The 15521-nt window shown below is 40.9% G+C and overlaps 1 long non-coding RNA gene across 2 annotated transcripts; it reads right to left on the reverse strand.

Annotated features, from left to right (window-relative positions):
* Positions 1 to 1141: 1141 nt before the first annotated feature.
* LOC123926913 lies at positions 1142 to 14626 on the reverse strand. 2 transcript variants are annotated; one of them, XR_006815328.1, is made up of 4 exons: positions 14524 to 14626; positions 14350 to 14414; positions 4354 to 4532; positions 1142 to 1373 (listed from the first exon to the last, which is right to left on the reverse strand). It is a non-coding gene; the product is annotated as an uncharacterized LOC123926913 (long non-coding RNA). The 2 variants fall into 2 exon arrangements; XR_006815329.1 differs by lacking the exon at positions 14350 to 14414.
* Between the last annotated feature and the right edge of the window lie 895 nt (positions 14627 to 15521).

Raw genomic sequence — 15521 nt, forward strand, 5'->3', positions numbered from 1 at the left:
GAAAGAAGGAAGACATTGGCATAGGCTTCCTGGAGGTGGCAAGATTTGTGAGCTATTCTGTTCCGTATGAATTAGGGTAGGCTAACAGTTCCAACAGGTATAACCCAATATGTAAAAGCTCAGACACAATGGATGGTTATTTCTTATTCACCTAACAGTATTGAGTGAGTTAACAGGTCAAAAAGGTGACCCTGTCTCTTCAGGCTTCCACAGTCACTTTGGAGGTTGGAGCCAGGGAGCCATCCAGAAAGAGAACAAATCATGGAGGAGCATGGAGCCTGGAAGGTTTTATGGGCGAGGTCACCTACATCCCATTGGCTATGACTTGGTCACATGGCCACATATAACTGCAAGAGAGGCTGGGAAACACAGTTTGCTCGAGAGCCAGGAAGAAGAGGAGCGCATGGCTTTTTGGTGAGCAGAGAACAGCAGCTCCCACTGGGTCCTCTCTCCCTTTGCTGGAGATTAGGATGCCCCATTTGGGTTAAGTAGCAGTGCAAATTAGATTCCCTCTCCATTTTCCTCATTCTTTTCCCATTTGATGTGTGAAAAAGAACTACAAGGACCCTGCAGCTGTGAAAAAAGACGCACGTGCAGGTGTGGGCCAAGAGAAGGGTGATGAAGCAGGAGAAAGACAGCAGTGTGCTGAGCTACAGGTGTCTGGAGAGGACGTGCTCTCCCAGCCACACACCCCCCACCCCCACTCCCCCACCCATCACAATGCCAAGTTGCTCGCATCTTTGGTGCAGGTGTGACATGGCAGGAGACATCCCCTATCGTTTCCTGGGAGAAAGATCCATTCTCAACCCGCAACTGAACTTGGTCCGGGTCCTCCCTTCAGGTGATCCTGGAGATGCTGCAGCACAGTGTGTGGAGAAAGCGTGGGGCTGGCAAGGGAGCCACCGGGCAGAGGCCTCAGAGGTAGGAACGTTCTGTACTCTGAACCTAGGGAACTTTTAGATCTAACCCCCCTCCCCCTTATTGCTCCCTTCTCAACCGCAAGTATCATTATTCCCATTTTACAAATGGGGTAACTGAGAAGAAAAAGTAAATCAGAAGGTGAAGTGCACACAGGAGCGGAGCCCAGACTTGGTTGCCTAGAAGGGGCTTCCCTAGGATGACCAACATTACCAACCTTTTCCGTGTGGTGGCCAAGGCATAGCCGGGGACTGTTCTGGAACTTCCCAGGGAAAGTGAACCTCCAAGTCCTCACTGCCCTGCAGGACACAGGCTGCTGCTCCAGCTGTGCACTGCTTGGAGACATGGGCTCCAACGTGCCAGTCATTCCATCCACTCTCTGCCCAGGCTTGTGAGGGTTGAAGGAGTCCCGGTGGGGGTACATTCGCGTGGCGGTGGAGCAGGCAGGGTACTAGCTGCACGGAGAGGAAATAAGGGCATTAGAACATCACCTTTGAAACTCAGAGTTACCAGAACACCCTGCTGATTGCTTTTGGAGGGGATACTAACTTCACTGCCCCCCCCCCGGGTTAGGATAGATGTCTCTTGAGTTCTTAATCTCAATGAAGGATTTTATTTTATTTTATTTTTTTAAAGATTTTATTTATTTATTTGACAGAGAGAGATCACAAGTAGGCAGAGAGGCAGGCAGAGAGAGAGAGGGAAGCAGGCTCCCTGCTGAGCAGAGAGCCCGATGCGGGACTTTATCCCAGGACCCTGAGATCATGACCTGAGCCGAAGGCAGCGGCTCAACCCACTGAGCCACCCAGGTGCCCCAGGATTTTATTTTAGAAGTCAGTCTCTCTCCACTTCTCCTTCCTCCCTTCCCCTATCTTTTCTTGCTTGGAACCTGTTGCACCTCAAGTTAACTTCTTACAAAGGAAGCTTTTCTGGATTGTTTGATTTCAACAAATGCCCAATGCAAGCTTGTGTTCTTGGAGTGCAGACAACAAGACTGGACGCCTTCTCCTGGGACCTGAGGTCTCCCAAGAAGCTGGGAGGAAAGGCAGAAACCCTGCCTGGAGCAAGTCCTCTTAACCTCTAGAATGTGGCAACTCAGGGCCCTGTGCTTTGGGAGGGACCTTGGTGCCTTGGGGTGCAGTGAAGGAAGGAAATATGCTTTTTCTCCTCACTCCCTGAAAACTATGGCAGCTTCTTTCCCTTACCTGGATCCTGAACCCCATTATTCCCTCTGCCAGGTCTCCCTGCCCCATCCGGGGAAGGGGGTCTTAGCTTAGACGGCATTTCTTCTAAGAGACTTCTGTTTCCCCATCAGCTCTGAATACATAAAATTGTCAGTGCAGGTCTGCTTGTTGGTTTCCACCAAAGGCAGAATTGCACGGAAGCTAATACAGATTAAACTTCAGGACCCTCCCTTGCTCCTTCCAAGACCCTTTTGATAATTTTATTTTCCTTTTCCTAAAGAGGGCTTTTCAAATTGTTTAAGTTTGGGGCCACATGAAACCCGGGTCTACTTGTGGTCTTTCCCATTAATCTGTGAACTCCCAGATTCAGGGTTGTGTGTCGGATTCCCTGGGGGTATTTCTAGATCTAGAGCACAGGCAACACTCTCAATAGACAGGTGTGAAATGAAAGAATGAAAGGAAGAAAGGATCTTTACTTAGCCCTCAGCGGACCGGTGGTTCTCATTAGGAACCTTCAGCACTGTCACCTGGGCAATCTGAATGTGGTATTAAATGCCTGTCACTTCAGCACAGCATCGTGTGAGGAGGAATCCAGCCTGGAAGCTCAGGGGTTTCATTTATAAGGTCCTGGGCATATCGCCTTCCTCTCGATGGAACCTGGTTTATTCAAATGCAACAAGGAGTTTGTTAACAACTAATTTCTAGAATAACAATGGATATCTTATCAGTACCTGGCACTGAGCACTTCTCAAGAAGTTTCTTTGCGTACTCACTCCTTAAGGAACACTTCATTTTTTATCCTTTTTATCTCTAGCACTGACAGTTCCCCCAAGGCTACTTAGAGCCTTTGAACCAGGTAGTTCCTGAACAACAAGGTTTGGGTGAAGGGTCCGAGCACACAAAGGAATTTGCACTGGGTCCAGAACCCCAATAAGAATGACTCTGAGGTGTACTGGGTGGTTCAGTCAGTTAAGGACCTGACTCTTGATTTTGGCTCAAGTCATGATCTTAGGGTTGTGAAATCAAGCCCCACATTGGGCTCCTCACTGGGCATGGAGCCTGCTGAAGAGCCTCTCTCTCCCTCTGCCCCCCATCCCCTTTCTCTCCCTCTCTGGAAAAGAAAGAGTAAGAATAAGAATAAGGAAGAAGAAGGAGGAGGAGGAGGAGGAGGAAGAGGAGGAGAAGAAAGAAAGAAAGAAGAAAAGAAAAGAAAAAAAGAAAGAAAGAATGGCCTGGGATCAGGTCTGGGGTGTCCCCCTATACACTGCTCGTTCCTACAGTAAGACAGAGGACTGCAGGACAAATTCAAAGAACTTGCATTAAAATACAAATAATAAGAAATCATGTGGCTAACCAGCTTCCTTTGGTAGCCATGGTTGAGTTTTCCAGCCCATTAACCCAACTGGAGCTCTAATTTATGCATACCCCTCAGTGGCTGTAAAGTGGTCATTATTTCTCTCTGTCTCACAGAGAAGAAAGTGAAACTGAGATGGCACTGAGCCCCGTGCCACGGCTGGCAAATGGCAAACCTAGAAATGCAGGCTCGGCCACCTTACACACAGCTTCCTGTCCCCTGTCCTTCAGGGCCGGGCTGACACTCACACTGCTCTGTTAGTTCAAGTTTCTTCTCTGATTCCCTCAACTCGTGGGAACCAGTGTATGTGCCAATGCAAGAGATGACCTTGCCAACACAACACGCAGAGTGTCATTGTGGTTTTTCTCTCACAAGAATTGAGAAGTGGTAAATGTTTCTCACGTTTTTTCCTCTAGTAACGTCCACACATTCTGTGTTTGCATGTGCCAAAGCTTGAAAATTCAACAGCAAAGTGGTGGGGGAGGCAGAAGGCAGAATGGAGTGGGAGGGGCATTTTACAATTTATTACAATGCAAGTTCCACTATTTGTTTCTTACAATAATAACATTAGTAATGGTAATAATAACAACAATATAATCATAATGATAGCTAACAACTATTCATTGAGAACTATGTGTCAGGCATTAATTTTAACAACTTTTTTTTTTTAAATCACCAAAACAATCCAGGGGGATAAGCATTACTATGTATCTCCCATTCTAAGACATGCTGTTTTTTTTTAAAAAATCACATTTTAAAATCTTATAATGTTAAGTATTAAGTACTGTGTCACATTATAAATGCTGGTGAGATGTTTTAAATCTCTTACCAGTACATAAAATTGGGGTGCATTTTACAGAGAAGGCAATGGAGATGGAGAAAAACCAAGCAACGTACCTAGGGTCCCACTGCTAGTAGGTAGCATGGCCTGGCTTCAGACACAAGTGGTCTAGATATAGCGCCCACCAATTTATCTGTTTGTTTGTTCGTTTTGCAGTCTCTGGCATCCTACAGACATCTTCCCTAACAGCCATAGGTCTGTCCATCAGGAACTGGGATCATGCTGACGGCACACTCTACAAAATAGGATATATATGTTTTTCATTCATACCAATTTTAACTTGCACATATAACCTTGATTCCATTCTGTTACAGAAAACTCTGAATTTAGAAATTGCCTTAATTAAAGAAGCCAAATTAAGCCTGGATACGCTTGGGATGAAAGTCAGGCAGTAGGGAGAGTTCCCAAGAGAAAATACACTCTTATGGTTGCTTCATACGTTTTTGAAAGTACCTTACTTTCACTTTCTGGCCTCAGTTTCTCCAACTGTAAAATGAGGGGCATACTTCCACTCCAAACTACTTTCAAACTTTTTGATGGTGCATCTTCAACATTTTAAACATTTGGGCACACATCTGCAATATATGTATCCTTTTTATTTGCAAAGAATGAAAAACGTGTGTGCATGTACACTTCTATGAGTTTTAACACACATATAGATTTGTATAACCATCACCCCAGTAAGAACACAGAACAGTTCCATCAGCTGCTCTGAACTCCTTTGCTTTACCTCTAGTGGTGAAACTGCCTCCGGTGCCTAAGCTCTGCCAACTACTGATCAGGTCTTCATCTCTATAGTGTTGCCCTTTCCAGAATATCATGTAGGAACCATACAATATGTAACCTTCTGACACTGGTTACTTTCACTTAGCAGAATGTCTTTAAGCTTCACTCATGTTGTTGAGTGTATCAGTAATTTGCTCCTTCTTATATATTTAGATTTTTTTTCAAAGATTTTATTTCTTTATTTGACAGAGAGACAGCGAAAGAGGGAACACAAGCAGGGGGAGGGCAGAGGGCGAGGGAGAAGCAGGCTCCCCGCTGAGCAAGGACCCTGGGATCATGACCTGAGCCGAAGGCAAAGGCTTAAGGACTGAGCCACCCAGGAGCTGCAATTTGCTCCTTTTTATCACTTAGTGACCCATTGAAAAGGTATACTATGTTTTGCTTAGCCATTCACTCACTGAAGGGCATTTAGGGTGTTCCCAGTTTTTTGGTGAATCCAAATAAAGCTGCTATAAACAGTCCCGTATAGTTTTCAGTTCTTAAGAATAATTATCTAGGAGTGGGATTGATGGATTATATTATAAATATATACTCAACGTTATAGGAACTGCTATAGCTACGACCTGTCACCACCACCACCACCAATTTGAAAATTAAAAAAAAAAATTTAAAAAAGCACTGCTAAATTGTTTTCAGAGTGTCCGTATCATTATGCATTCCCACGGGCAGTGTATGAGGGTTCCAGCTGTTCTGCATTCCCACTAGCATTTCGGCTGCTGTTTCACTCCTCTCTTGTTCTACTGTCATTCTAATAGGTGTATAGAGGTATTTCACTGTGGTTTTAATTTGCATTTTCATAATGACTAATGATGTTGAGCATCTTTCAAGTGCTTATCGGCCATGCTCTGTCTTCTTCGGTGAAGTGTGTTCAGACCTTTTGCCTATTTTTTAAACTGGGTTGTTCTCTTACTGTTGAGATTTGAAGTTTATATATTCTGGATACAAGTCCTTTGTTGGATATGTGATTTGTTAATATTTGCTCGTAGTTTATAATTATTTTAACAACGTCTTTTGCAGAAAAGTTTCAATTTTGATTCTTTGATGAAGTCCAATTCATCATTTTTTTTCTTTTATGGGTCAGTTTTTTATTTCTAAGAACTCTTTGCCAAACTCAAGGTCACAATCTTTTTCTCCTATGATTTTTAGATATAAAGTTTACACTTCTGGTTTTACATGTAGATCTATGACCCATTTGAGGTTAATTTTTCTATAAAATACTCTGATGCATAGGCTGAAGTGTTTTTTTTTTTTCATACAAATGTCTAGTTGTTTCATTTGTTGAAAAGACTATCCTTTATCCACTGAATTGTCTTCCTACCTTTGACAAAAATCAATCGATCGTGGATTGTACACTTTAAATGATTAAAATAGTAAATTTGGGGCACCTGGGTGGTTCAGTGGGTTAAGGCTCTGCCTTCGGCTCAGGTCATGATCTCAGGGTCCTGGGATCGAGCCCCGCATTGGGCTCTCTGCTCAGTGGGGAGCCTGCTTCTCCCTCTCTCTCTGCCTGCCTCTCTGCCTGCTTGTGATCTCTCTGTCAATTAAATAAAAAAATCTTAAAAAAAAATAAAACAGTAAATTTTATAGATGTGAATTTTATCTTAATAAAACAAACTATCTTAAAAAGTCAGCTGATCATACTTGTGATTATCTATTTCTGGACTCTCTTATTTTACTCCACAGGTCTATTTTATTTAGGTTTAAACATTCACCAATACTGCATTATCTTGATTACTTATTTTTAGATTATGTTTTAGGGGCACCTGAGTGGCTCAGTGGGTTAAGCCTCTGCCTTCAGCTCAGGTCATGATCTCAGGGTCCTGGGATCGAGTCCCTTATAAGGGTCTCTGCTCAGCAGGAAGCCTGCTTCCTCCTCTCTCTCTCCCAGCCTGCCCCTCTGCCTACTTGTGATCTCTGTCTGTCAAATAAATAAAGTCTTTAAAAAAAATAGATTAAGTTTTAAAAGTGAATAGTGTGAGTCCTCAAATTTTCTTTTCCAAAATTATTTTGGTTATTCTAGGTCTTTTACCTTTTCACATTTTAGAATCAGCCTGCCTACATCTACAAAAAGTCCTATTATTGCATTAAGTCTCTAAAATCAGGTGGGCCCTGCCGGGTTGCCAGATAATAGACAGGACATTCAGTTAGGTTTAAATTTAAGATAAAAAAACCCAAATGAATATTTAGCATTATAACATCCCAAATATTGCATGGAACTTAATTATACTAAAAATATTCCTTGTTTATCTAAAATTCAAATTTAATTTGGCATCCTGAAATGTTTTTTTTTCCTAAATCTGGCAACTCTTTGGGAAGAATTAACACGACTACATGAGTGTGCTGATTTATGAACACAATATTTCTCTTTATTTATTAGGGCTACTTTGATTTCTTTCATCAGTGTATTTTAATTTTTAGCATATAAATCTTGCACATGTTTTTTTAGATTTATACCTAAGTATCACTTATTTTGGAGCTATTATAGGTGATATTTTTAAAAAATTCACTTTTCTCTTATTCATTGCTAGTATACAGAAATGCTATTGATTTTTGTATGCTGGTCTTCTATTCTACAACCTTGCTAAACTCCATTACCAGTTTTAGAAGGCCTTTTACAAATCCTTCGGGCCTTCTTATGTAAGCAATCATATCATTTGCAAATAGGGACATTTTTATTTTTTCCTTTGCAATACCTTTTATTTATTTTATCCAGCCTTAATTGCACTAAGACTTAGAGTAGAATATTGAAGAGGGATCATGAAAGTGGATGTACTTGTCTTTTTCTTGTTCTTAAGGAAGAGGTGGGTTTTTATAGATATACTTTATTAAGGATGTGCCTATTCCCAGGTTGCTGAGATTTTTTTCTTTTGTCATAAATGAATGTTAGAATTTGTCAAATGCTTTTTTCTGCATCAATTAATACAACCACTTCTTTTTCTTTAATCTGTTAATACAGTGAGCTACACTGATTTTTTTTTTAACATTTTATTTATTTGACAGATAGAGACCACAAGTAGACAGAGAGGTAGGCAGAGAGAGAGAGGAGGAAAGAGGCTTCCCACTGCGCAGAGAACCTGATGTGGGGCTCGATCCCAGGACCCTGGGATCATGACCTGAGCCGAAGGCAGAGGCTTTAACCCACTGAGCCACCCAGGCGCCCCCACTGATTTGATTTTTAATGATGAACTAGCCTTATCTTCCGGGAATAGATTCGTGATGTATGATTATTACATATTGCTGTATTTCATTTGTTAATATTTTATTGAGGATTCTTACATCTGCAATCATGAGGGATACCCTTGGGTAGTTTTCTTTCTCTTATCACCTAATTCAAGTATTTAGTACAAAAGATTTCTCTCAGCATTGTTTTAAATGGAGCTCATAAACTTTAACATGGAGTATTTAATTTTTTAATTTAATATTTAATTTTTAATTTAGTTCAAAATATCTTCTAATGTTTCAAAATATTTTCCAATTTCCCTTGAAATTGCCTCTTTAAGTATTTTCAAGATCAGATAATTTCTATTAATCTGTTTTCAAGACTGATTCTCTCTTCTGTCCTTCCCATTCTGCTACTGATCCTCTCAAGTGATTTTTAAATTTTATTAAAAATTTGTTTATTGTGTTTTTCAGTTCTAAAAACTCCATTTGGTTCTTTGGTGATTTCAATACTTCTTTTTCTCTGCTGAGGTTTTTGTGTTTTTTTTTTTATGGTCTTTCTATTTGTTTCAAGGATATTCATACTTACTTACCGGAATATGAATAAAATGGTCCCTTAAAGTCTGAAAATCCCCTGTGCATAACTAGAGATTGGTGTCCATCAGTTGTCTTTTCCTTAGTTAGTTATAGAGCTATTCCTGATTATTCATAAGTTGAGTAATTTTGAATTGGATACAAAACATTTAAATTGACATTTTGAATATTATAAGATTCTTTGTCTCAGTTAAATCCCATGGAGAATATAAATTTTTTGTTTACTTCTCTATTTTAATAGGCAATAAGCCTGTTAAGTTCAGGGTACAATTCCAATTTGTCTTCCATGGACTGTTTCAATGTCTGTTCAGCTCTCAAAGACTTTGCTGTGCTATTCAGATCTGTCCCCTTTTGTGCTCCTCAAGTCAGAAAGAGGTTTTCTTTGGGACATGGTTGGTATAGTTTGGGGAATTGGTCTTTGAATCCAGACCAGGAGATACAGAAAAGAAAAAAGAGAACTCATCACCAGGTCAGGTCGTTAGTACATTTAGTTCTGGTTTCCTTCCTACATATGTCTGCTATCATTTACTTTTCATAGCCTTCTGTCTAGTTTTTAAATTACTTGCTCCATCTTTCCTGAACTGGAAGTACCGATCTTTATAGATACTTTCTTTTTTTTTTTTTTTTTTTTGAGAGAGAGAGAGAGAGAGAGAGACTGAGAGAGAGATGGTGCAAGTAGGCAGTGGGATCAGGAGCAAAGGGAGAGGGAAAGAGAATCCCAAGCCCAAACCTGGGGAGGAGCCTGATGCAGGGCTGAATCCCATGACCCCAAGATCACGACCTGAGCCAAAAATCAAGAGGCAGATGTTTAACCAACTGAGCCACCCAAGTGCCCCTGTAGATTTACTTTTTAATGAATTTTAAATATGTATTATTTCATTATATAAAATACAAATAAATAATGAAATTTAAGAAGAGAAAAACTTCCACATCTAACTAAGAATAACAAGCCAGGATTTATCTAGCCATCAAAACAATCATAAAAAGGATAAAATATATGAAGCAATGATTTTTTTTTTAAGATGGTTGATGTCAGGCAGTAATGAAGATTGATCCCTTTGGATGGGAAACAAACAAAGCACGTCCTATGACTGACTCAGCTTAATGCAGTGAGAGAGTTTCCAGGACATAGTTCAGTGAGGAAAAATCCAGATGTAGCCTGGTGGACTGCTGAGGTGGGGAGATACAGCTAACAGTCTAGGAGACCAGAGTGGCTAAAAATTGTATGACGTTGTAGTGGAGAGGTGAGATGTACTAGAGAGAAGATATATAGAAAGGGTTTCCTCAAGTTTTTACCCATGTACCAATTAGTATATATATGTGGGTAAACTCACTGCCTGGGAAAGAACCACCTGAGAGGATCTAGCATCTGACCAGTGCTTGTAGTGCCTCTTCCCACAGCCAGAATGGGAAACCTCATTATTCACAGGGCATTGAATACTAAGAAAGATCTTGCCTTATTAGTAGGGAAAACTAGTCCTAGACTGAGCACTACTTCAGTTCTGCCTAATAATTTTAAAAGGATACTCAATGGGATCAAACTATTTACAATTAACTTAACTGTACCCAGAATAAGACTTAAGAATAGGGGCGCCTGGGTGGCTCAGTGGGTTAAAACCTCTGCCTTCGGCTCAGGTCATGATCCCAGGGTCCTGGGATCGAGCCCCACATCAGGCTCTCTGCTCCGCAGGGAGCCTGCTTCCTCCTCTCTCTCTGCCTGCCTCTCTGCCTAGTTGTGATTTCTCTCTGTCAAATAAATAAAATATTTAAAAAAAAGACTTAAGAATATTTAAGGGTAAATAAAAATATCCATTGTGCAAAGAGTTAAAATTCACAATGTCTAGCATCCAATAAAAAATCACCAGGTATACAGGATGCTTGGCTGGCTTCCTTGGTTGAGAGTGCAATTCCTGATCTTGGGGTCATGGGTTCACATTGGGTATGGAGTCTACTTAAGAAAAATTACTAAATATGCAAAGAAGAAAAAAAAAGTGTCCTATAATGAGGAGAAAAATAAATTGAAACAATTAAAATGATGAAAAACTGGCACAGATGTTAGAATTAACAGACAAAAATATTAAAAGTACGTATAACAGAATTCCCTATATCCAAATAGGAATAGATAGTATTAAAAAGACCCAAATCAAAGATCTAGTGATATAAACTGCAATATCTGAGAAGAAAAACTGCATTTAAATTAATGGCAAAATAAACATCACAGAAGAAAAAACTGAGTGAATTTGAAGAATAGCAATAAAATTACCCAAATAAAACAGAGTGGAAAAAAAATCTTTTTAATGAAAAGGTCATCACTGAGCTGTGGAACAACTTTAAACAGCCTAATATATATATAATGTAACTGCAGTCCTAGAAGAGGAAAGAGTGTGAGTGGGAGAGACAGAATAAATATTTGAATCCAACTCTTTCATTTTTGTAATTTTAAATGTAGGCAGTTCATTTAAAAAGTAAAAAATCTGCAAGGCAGACATTTCTAGTAGGCTGCCAGTTGGAGGTCTTTGGCATAATAGCATGAGTAAGATAAAATACATCCCATGGTAGTACAATTCCATAATCAGGCAATAGTTTTTCTCCAGTGCTCCACTGCCTGAACTTAAACTCTTATCAGTGCTGCTCAGTGGGTAAGATGCCCAGAGGCTACTTGAGGTAGATTTGAAAGGTAAGAGTAATAACAAGACAGGAGCAATCAAGACAGTACCCTCACAAGGTATAACTCCTATCAAAAGCAAATATAAGCTCCCTGAGTACGGAACTAGAGAAACTAGAGAAAGGGAGGTTCCTGGCTAACTCAAGGGCAGGGGTTGCTCTGTGAAAATTGCCATTTTGACATTTCCTCTGGAAGGAAAAGTTTTACCCTTTACCTGCAGGACATAGGTTCAAATCAGGCTAAGTAAGATATAGCTAATCTCCTATAGTCTATGGGCTGATTTATTATTACTTTTTTCTAGGCTGATTTAAAGGCAGATACCTTGGTCTTTCTTCCTGTAACTTCTTGCCAACCTGTTGGCTCTGAAAACAGCTTTTTTTCCTGTTGCTTTGAAATCTTGGTAATTTAAAAGTACTGAGTGGATGTATTTGTCTGTTTGCCTTATGACAAGGTAGCTGTCTTTTGAAAGAACATTTTTTAAAAAGATCCAGCTGATATTCATGAAAATGCCTACTCCCATAGCCTCTGGCATTTCAGAGACATCAGGATAGCACATGCAGAAATGCCAAATGCTTTTTTGCACCTTCCTTCCAGCCAAGTGCCCCCACCTAGGTATGATCCATGTGATAGAGCACTGCATATGGTAGGAGTCAGCGCTATAGCTGGTGGGAAAGGGGATAGCACATGGGGAATGGTGGCTGCCTTCCACCAACCTTCCACCAACTCCTACTTCCTTGTTGAGACTGTTTTGTTTTGCTTTTGATGGAAGGTTATGTGTTTCTCAGAGGCAGGGTCCTCCCCGACTTCCCCAGCCCTAGTAGTGACTTCCTGATCAGTCTAAGGCACTAAGACAAACGTGGAAGTATAAAGCATCCCCTTACCTGTGATTAGTTTAGGAATGAACACATAATACAAAGCTATAAAGTGGGAAGTAGAAGTAGGGGAGCTTTCTGGGAAGAAAATGATGAAAAGAAAGAAACGGTTCCTTGGTAGTACCTCAAATACCACTATTAGTGATTATTTTTCCTTCTAAATTAAGAATTGCTCTTTTCTTTTAGGTTAAAATATTTATAATACAAATATGCCTGAAAGGAGTTATACTTGGGCTCATGTTGTCATGAATCAGTTGGTCTATAAGGATTTGGGTGGTTTAAGGAGGCTTCATGGTGGACCCCCAAAAGATAGGATTACTAACCTTCTAATTTCTGGAATCTAATCCTTGGAGCTGTGACGGTTACCTAGAAAAAGGGTCATTGCCGATATAATTAAGTTAAAGATCTTGAGATGAGAAGATCATCCTGGATTATCTAGGTGGGCTCTAAATTCAATGACAAATATCCTTTAAAAGTAAAGCAGAGGGAGACTGACATGGAGAAGGTGGTGATGTGAAGACAGAGGCAGATATTGGAATGAAGAGGCCATAAGCCAAAGAAGTCAAGAATGAGGACATCCGGGGTGCCTGGGTGGCTCAGTGGGTTAAGCCTCTGCCTTCGGCTCAGGTCATGATCTCAGGGTCCTGGGATTGGGCCCTGCATTCGGTTCTCTGCTCAGCAGGGAGCCTGCTTCCCCCTCTCTCTGCCTTCCTCTCTGCCTGCTTGTGATCACTCTCTCTGTCAAATAAATAAAGAAATAATCTTAAAAAAAAAAAAAAGAATGAGGACATCCACCAAAAGCTGGAAGAGGAAAGGAAGGATTCTCCCCTACAGTCTCTAGAGGTAGTAAAGCCTTACTGACTGACGTCTTGATTTCAGACTTCTGGCCTCCAGAACTGCGAAAGAAGAAAATTTCCCGTGCTTTAAACCTCCTAGTTTATGGTACAGCCACTGGAAATTAAGATAAGTGGTATGGGCTTGCTGAATGATTAAATGAAATAAAGACCAAGAAAAGGAAGTCTTCAGGTCATAAGGAAGAGTTCATTGACTCTACAAAGGTCAGCTTTTCTTCAGAGTCCCAGCTTTAACTGAGAAGGCCAGTTAGCCTGTGCCTTGCTCCATACTCAAAGATACACTCATATCCTTTAGTCACACATTTTATCTCAACCCTGACTCCTCACTTTGACCTTGTCTTTCAGATGCATGCCTTCAACCCAGGAAACCAGATGAAACAGTATGCTGGACTGTTCAATACAAATTTTTCTCATTCCTGGGGTACAACTCAAAGGGACTGGTCTCCCCAAGAGCCTTCAAGTTTCTGTAAAAAGGAGGACACTTTTGGTAAATTCACTTCCCCAGGTGACTCTGACCAAGTAACTGACAGAGTTGAAGATTCTAGCAAAGAGCTAGGAATAAAAGTTCGGGGAAAAGAAACCAATGTTTGTTGAGCAAGTACTGTGAGCCTGGTCCTGTGTTAGGTATTTACATACATGATCTTATTCAATTTTCACAAGAACTATATGTGGTAAGTACTAGCAGTATTCATGTTTCATATATGGGTAAACTGAGTCTTAGAGGGGACATACTGTGCCCATGATCACATAGCTTGTGAGTGATAGAAACAAGACTCACTGTAGTCTATTTGGCTCCCAAACCCATGCTTTCTACACAAGAAACTGTTGTCTCCCTGTGGAAGTGAGAAAATGCTCAAGATTGAGACAAACGATGAATAAGAGAAGCATTAGATTCATGCTTCTTTGTCTCTCTATCACCACAGGCAGCAGAACATCTTCAGTGTCTCTGGAAAGGTGCAGTCAACTCTTTGATGAAATATGTCTAGGCCAATTAAGGGGGAAATGCCACTCTGCACATGAAATGACACAGAGCTTTTATGTGATTCACTGGAGACCTGAGCTTCTCAGTTTCCCTGGAACCATGGATCACTTGGAGATGAAAAGATAAAAGTGGTTGCCTACCTCCTCGGCCTTTGGGGCTTGTTTCAGTCCAGGTCTGGTGACTAGTACTGGTGTGAGCCAAAAGTCTGTTTGAAGAAGGAGGCAGTGCTATTGATTTTTCCTATTCTACTTCCCCAGTGCTCCCAATCCACCCTCCCTCAGTCTGCAGAACACAGTCTCCTGGAAGAGGTATACTCACGTTTGAACTGGGCCATTAGCTTTCAGGGTGGTGCAACCAGGAACAGAGCCAGAGACCCCTTGCCCTCCAATCCTTATGAATTTCCCAGGGAGCACCAGCTAAGCTTTTAAGAGAAAAAGGTAAAGCTTACCATGGGAATACAGTTTTTAAACCAATTTAAACTCCTGGTTATTATCACTGATTTCTCTCTTGCACCCCACAGTTGGGGGAAACCATGCTTCCTTTTCATTATTTCCTATCATCCTTAGAAGATAGTTGTCCTTTTCCAAGAAAGGAAACTGTCCAACTGTCCTATTTTCAAATCAAGCAACCCCACACTTGTTCCTTCCATGAATAAGTTTAATTCAGAAGAGGCAGGTGGAAGACTATCTCTGGAAAACGGTTTGGGGTGTATGCGTTAAGACAAGCCTTTCTTTCACTGGCTTGTTTGCTTTCATTTGCTTTGAAGTTTACCAAAAACTCCTCTGGTCGCCACCCAGCAGGATCTATTTACCTGTAGTTCAGCTTTGCTTGTGACATTTCTTAGAATATGGACTGGATCCAGGTTCTAAGTCCCTGCCTGACCAGCTAGGCAGCTGTGTGATTTGGAGTGAATCACTAAACGACTCTGAACCTCAGTGTCCTCACCCACATAAAAGAGGAGTCATTGCTGCCACCTACTCACAGTATTGATATCAAACAAGAGAGAGAAGATACGTGAAACCACAATGAAAACACTAGAAGTTGATAGTGCAGATGTACATAATAGCATTGTGAAAATCTTTGCCCCACCAGGATGTTAGCTGTCACGACTGCTCAGCGTTCAGCACTGGTCAGAGATCCTGACCTCCACAGCTTGTAGTCTGATATAGAGAGAGCAACTGTTTATATCCATTGACAAGAACAGCTCAGCTGTGGTCTGCTCTAAGTTGCAACTGAGTATCCTAAAATAGGATACTATATCACGAGGGTGGGTGGTAGGAGAGAAGTAACTTTGGATGTCCCTAAGAGGATA

Source organism: Meles meles, chromosome 16 (genome assembly GCF_922984935.1).
Source record: "Meles meles chromosome 16, mMelMel3.1 paternal haplotype, whole genome shotgun sequence".
Classification (NCBI taxonomy): domain Eukaryota; kingdom Metazoa; phylum Chordata; class Mammalia; order Carnivora; family Mustelidae; genus Meles; species Meles meles.